Below are 6119 nucleotides of genomic sequence, written 5' to 3'. Positions count from 1 at the left end.
GTTATGGAAGCCAGCTGCATTATTCTTGGTAGTATAACCAAACTGGGAGGGAGGAATGTTATAGTTTGCATATTGTAGTTTTAACAACCTAGAATGAACCATTCAATCATACCATATGTACGTTCATATGAATGTGATCAACAATTCTGTGCTGGCAGACAAGCTGAAATCTGGTGGAAGCTAAAGATGGACAGTGTCTGTCTGTCTGTGTCAATAATGAGAAGGCCACAGGTGTGTATTATCTAATCCCATCATTAAAAACAGGCCCGGTACAGATAGGTGTCACATACACACCCGTGCGTACACACACACTGACACAGTGCCCTCTGATGTGTATTAAATTTAATGACACATACCCACTGTGGTGTAAGAGTCGTCCTTCAGAAAGGTATTGGTATTAAGGCCTGTCTGTGTAAATTTCACTTTAGCCCCAAGGCCTGTCAGCTCGCTGTCTCTCTCACTCACTCATAGAGGGTGTGCGTGTGTGTGTGTGTGTGTGTGTGTGTGTGTGTGTTTTAAGTGAGGATATTTAGAAGTCAAATGCAAATATCACAGGAAGTTTTTTTCTCCTCTGGATAGTGGACACCTGTGTAAACTGCCATGTCACTCTATGTGCCACTGTGTGTGCAGACAGCTGCCTCTCAGGTGATGTTGATTCTGTGATAACTTCAAGCTTTTTGTACATAATGATTTCATGGCACATTTTGGTGACATAAGCAGCCTTGTAAGTTTAACCTTCCCGCTAGTATTATATTCTCTGAAGGATGACAATGAACTCTTAATGCTATAATAATAATTTAGCTCAGCTGAAGCTGGTATGATGTGTCTCTTCGCTGAGGCAGTTTAAAGTATCAGAAAAGTGCCTGGAAAATCACAAAACAACATACGAATGCCTTACAGTGTGCTCAACACAAAAAAAAATTCTCTGCACTGCAAAGAAGAAATCAACTGAGTGTTTCTTTATGATGACATAATGTCAGAAAAATGGATAAAAGTAAAGTATTTCAAAATCAGTGTTATACTTTTATAAGTCAGACCTTTTATCATTCATATGATCATAATCTATTATTATTTTCTGTTGTGTGATTTATGCAAATTTGACCCCTAAACTTGCATTCTCAACTGCTAACGTCAACACGCCAACATGCTTATAATGAAAATACTAATGATGTTTAACAGGTATGATGTTTACCATGTTCACCATCTTAGTTTAGTGTGAAAGCATGCCAACGTAGTAAGCACTAAACACAAAGTATGGTTGATCTGATGACATGGCTATTTAATGTTGAGGGATCACCAAAGTTATTACAATTCATCTGGAGGGTGACATAAATGTCTGTACCATATTTCATGGCAATCTATCCAATAGTTGTGGAGACAACGCAGTCAAAAACACAAATGTCAATCTCATGGGAGTGAAGGGGTAAAATCAAGGGACCACCAAAGTCATTACAAATTATCCTCTAGGGAACGTGAATATCTCCACAAAATTTCATGGCAATCCCTTCAATAGTTGCAGAGATATTTCAGTGCGGGCCAAAGTGGTGGGCTGACTGACCAACTGACCAACACTGCCATCGCTAAGATGACTCAACACTTTATGCAACTTTTTCCTTCCTTCAACATCTACACATCAAATATAACATAAAATATCTATTTATAAACCATACTGAATGAAAAAACAGGATAAAATGTATATCCAACTGCCATGACAGGACACTGTCTAAAGTCAAACCCTTATCCAGGCACAACATATCCAGCATCTGGCTGCCATGAAAACATCTTTGAACACTGACCATTGCCCGTTGTCTCACTACACTTTGACAGAGGATTTTCTGGTGCCAGATATCTAGAGGTGCAGCGATGAACAAAAAAAAAAATTAAACAAGAGAAAAGAATGGCACTCTTTCTTCCTCCAAGGCCCCTCTGACTGAATGATATCCGCCCTGACCCCTAATGACCTCTGGCTTAAGGGGACAAGAAAGAAAGAGAGTGGACAGTGGTGTGCAAATAGAGAAGCCAGTGTGTGCATTTGTGGGACATAGAAAGAGAAGAAGGAAAGGGAGAAAGAAAGAGCATGTGTGTGGGTGCCTGCTCTCCTTTTGCCCCTGGGGTATGAGTCCAGTAGTTCTCAATCAAAGACAACCATGATTTGTGAAAGACCCTCTCAACAGTCCCTAAAGGAAACCATTGAGCGTAGGTAAAGAATAGAAAGGAAGATGATGAGCAGGTAGACATTGATGCAATCAAAGGACACAGACACAGACCCACGACCGTTATACAGCTTACGTGCACATGGTCCCCGAAACACTGAGACTGCGTTCTGGCTCGTTACCCTAGTGTCATGTGATATCTGTTCAGGTTTGTTTCACCCACAAAGAGGGAACAAGTGAACAAGATGGAGAGGTGAACAGAAAGATTGATAGCCACCACCTTCTTGGAGCATGTATCATCTGCCATTGCTGCTGTTGCCAAAACACTGACTGCTGCTTCAGCCCGTTAAAATGTAATTGCTAATGATGTGGGTTACGCTGCTAATGTAACTAATGTGTTGTTCCTATGGGGTTTGGTATCCTGCCCAGGTCAACTCTGTGCCTGTAAAACATCAAGATGGAAGAATGGCTAATTGTTCATTATCTGCTGTTATGTATAGGTTTAGAGAAGAAAAATAAACCTTGAGCTTAAAATCGGTTTCAGTGTAACTGCCAGTCCGGAATTGCAGTTATGTAATTTTTTTAAAACAAACTAATCAATACATTTACGCTAATAATCAGTCAAAAGACTATGTGAAAGGAATCGCTTGACGTGATTGTCACCAAACTGCATTAATTTGGTTCAGTCTCACCATAAATACATTTGTTTCCAGCTGCATCAGGCAGCTGTTTTTAGCTCTGATACACCCACTGTATGCTAACTCCTCAGCGCTAAACAGCAGGCAGACAAAGTTAGTGACTAGCTGGTGAACATAGTTAAGCATTTAACAGCTCAAGAGCCAGATATTAGGGTATATATCAGGAGTTGGTGGAGACCAAAACAGAGCTAAAAGAGAGTGAATATTACAATGAATAACACAATAGCCATAACAACTCTATTAGGTGATAATATGTCAGTGTTCAAAGCTTGTTTTGCTGCACCTAAGTGGTTAAAAAAAAGAGAACACAAACATTTAAATAGGAAAATAATACATACAAATACATGTTCTACAAACAATGAAATGAAAGAGTTTTAAATTACAAAACAAGTACGGAAACCACGATTTTACTTAAATTATTAAATTAACTTTTTTTTTTTTTTGTTAACTAGGTCGTGATTGGAGAGCCTGATGGTTTAGAAACAATCAAGTGAGCCACTGAGCTACTTGAATGCACTCATCAGTGCTTGCCTACTCTCTGGAACAGTGACTCACAGAGAGAAAAGGGGGGAGCTGAGATCTCCTTACTTATTCCAATAAAAAAACACAACAAACCAAAAGAACTGGCTACAACCTGTTTGTGTTATTCCCTCAGGTAATCCCACGCTCACTAGTGCATGGCCACGCACCGTTGCGAGAAACAGAAACTCTGCCTCTATTTTTTATGACTTGTCTTTGTCTCCCGCATACTAAAGGGTAGTTTGATTATTACAGAAAACGAGCAAAGTCAATCAAACCTGGAGTCAAATATTGTGACTATTTTTTTCATGTATTTATTTCATTGTCTGAGACTATTTAAAGCCACTTTTAAAGCCTCTAAGACAAGACATTGTAGCCAAAGGGTTGCTCTTGTTTTTTACTTATTTAAAATATAGTTGTCTCTGTTGCCTGCAAAGGTACGCTGATCTAAACAGACAAGCCAATGCCAAGTTTGGCATCTGCCACCAGAGCTTATTCACTGGAATTTAGCTCAGAAACATCTGATGCATACTGCAGCTTTTGTTGGCATGATAAACCACACTTGAAAGACAAAACAAATGGATGCCCAAAACAATCAGCCCTAGAGAATCCAACAGAAGTACCCAATACTTATTAGCTTCATGTGCTAACAGGGTCCTCAGTGCTCTCCTGTTCCATTTAAGTGTTGTGTACAAGAAGCCTGATTCTCCAGTGAGCCAGTTTCAAGTGGGTCCGACTTGGATGGTTTACTCAGTGTGTTGAGTCTCCTGGGAACTGAAGGATAGGATGTCAGCTGCTGCTTCCTGCTGTAGCCAGTAACAGGAAATGGCTGTGTTCCAGTGTGTGTGCACGTGTGTGTGCATGTGCGCGCGTGTGTGTGTGTTGTCAGAGGACTGGGCAACAAGCCCAGGTACAGCAGAGCCCAGGTGTTCCTCTATGAAGAACACAATGAGCGTGTGCAAACACGAAGGGACAAACAGGCAAATGGAGAGGGACTGATATCAGAGAGCACACCTGTTGAGCACCTGTCCTAGCCACTGATGACACACTGATTATGGATGCAGCAGTTGTAAAAACACACACACACACACACACACACACTTCAAATCACAAATATTGTAACACCGTTGAGAAAGGCCAGCGACGTTTTCAGTGTCAGTCAGTCAGAGTAAGTCATACTTTTCTATCAGACCTCAAACTACTTTTGAGTCTTCGCAATGTTTCCGTCACTTTGTCCCAGTCTTTCTCCGCTCTCCCACGGATTTCTTCGGTCTCTGTGTCATTAGGCAGCGCATCAGGGATTAAGAAGGCGATGGGAGGATGTGATTCGCAGCAGAATCCACTAAGTCTGGCATTACCACACACCTCACAAAGCACAGGGGAGTTTCTAATCCACCACACGGCGCAATCCTGTTAATGCATTCATATCAGACACACAGGCAACAGAGGTCGGCAGGGAATTAAACACCAAAGTATTACTGTCAAGTTCAGCATTGACATGGTCATGTTTGTTTTGGAAAAAAAAGTCAGAAGAGACCTGCAGAGTGAAAGAGAAACGTTATGTCTTCTGTCATTATGACCCTCTGACTGTGGATGTATGCACCAAAGTCTCTTACAGGATATACATCTACATATTATTTAAAAAATGACACAGAACTGCAGAAGCAGTGAAAGAAATTCAGCAGTTCAATGAGATGGGGAAGACAAAAGGGGGAAGATGGGGAGAGGAAGAGGGAGGAGACATTATGTGCGAGACTAGCAATAGTACTTTGAGACATGCATCATCAGTCCTGTCTTCTCACTATATCTCCCTAATGGGAGCACAGCCGTTTTGCTGTGTGTGTTTGTGAGCATGGGTGTGTGCGTGCATGTGAGAGGGAGGGAGCGATGAGTCTCCCTGACAGAGTGACTAGAAGAGACTTGGTGTGTGTGTGTGTGTGTGTGTGTGATAGAGATATGGACTAAATGAGCTCCAGGCGGGACTGACCCTCCTCACCGGTCTGTCAGAGAGACTGAGTGCTCCATTGGAGCATGTCCAAAGGCACGGTGCTGAATACTGAATCACTCACTCACTCTCTCTCACACACACACAGACTTAGAAACTAAAAAGAAAATACACTGAGGTCAACCTGCTTTTGTTCACATGACGTCATGGTGCGGACAGATAATGTGACAAAATGCACATGTTTGTTTATGTCTAAAGCAAATACCATGAGAGCCAAACCTAGCACGCTCAAAATATGCAGTGTCGAGTTCACCAGCAGTCAGAATTATGATTCATGTCTCAGTTAATAGCCGTACACATATCAGACTGTTTCCTACTGGCTTTAGTGTGGGAAAGTGCAGCAACATGCATACTGTGTGTGTGTGTATGTGTAAGTTTGGGGCTAAGTATAATTACTCTTAGTGACATACCTCACATGACTAATGAGTAGGATTTGGGCGCGTGGCGTCTAGCTCATTTGTCACAGGATGGTAGGTAAAGCTTCAGTACGTTCGACTCCTGTGGAACGCTGTTAAGGTCATGTTAAATGCTCATACAATGCTACTGCCTGATTAATTTCATGCGTCTCGCTTGCGTTGAGCAGAAGTCAGAATGCTGACGTCACACCCATGTCCTTTTTTCATTGGTGTGGATTATCCCTGCTGTATGTACCTCCAACATCTCCAATCTACTGTAGCGTCTCACAGAGGGAATCCTGCGTCAAACATCCTGACGGTTACAATTGTTGACACACAACAGCCTTGC

This window comes from Perca flavescens, chromosome 14, assembly GCF_004354835.1.
Source record: "Perca flavescens isolate YP-PL-M2 chromosome 14, PFLA_1.0, whole genome shotgun sequence".
Classification (NCBI taxonomy): Eukaryota; Metazoa; Chordata; class Actinopteri; order Perciformes; family Percidae; genus Perca; species Perca flavescens.
The sequence above is the reverse complement of the archived record's forward strand: the minus strand, read 5'-3'. Positions refer to the sequence as shown.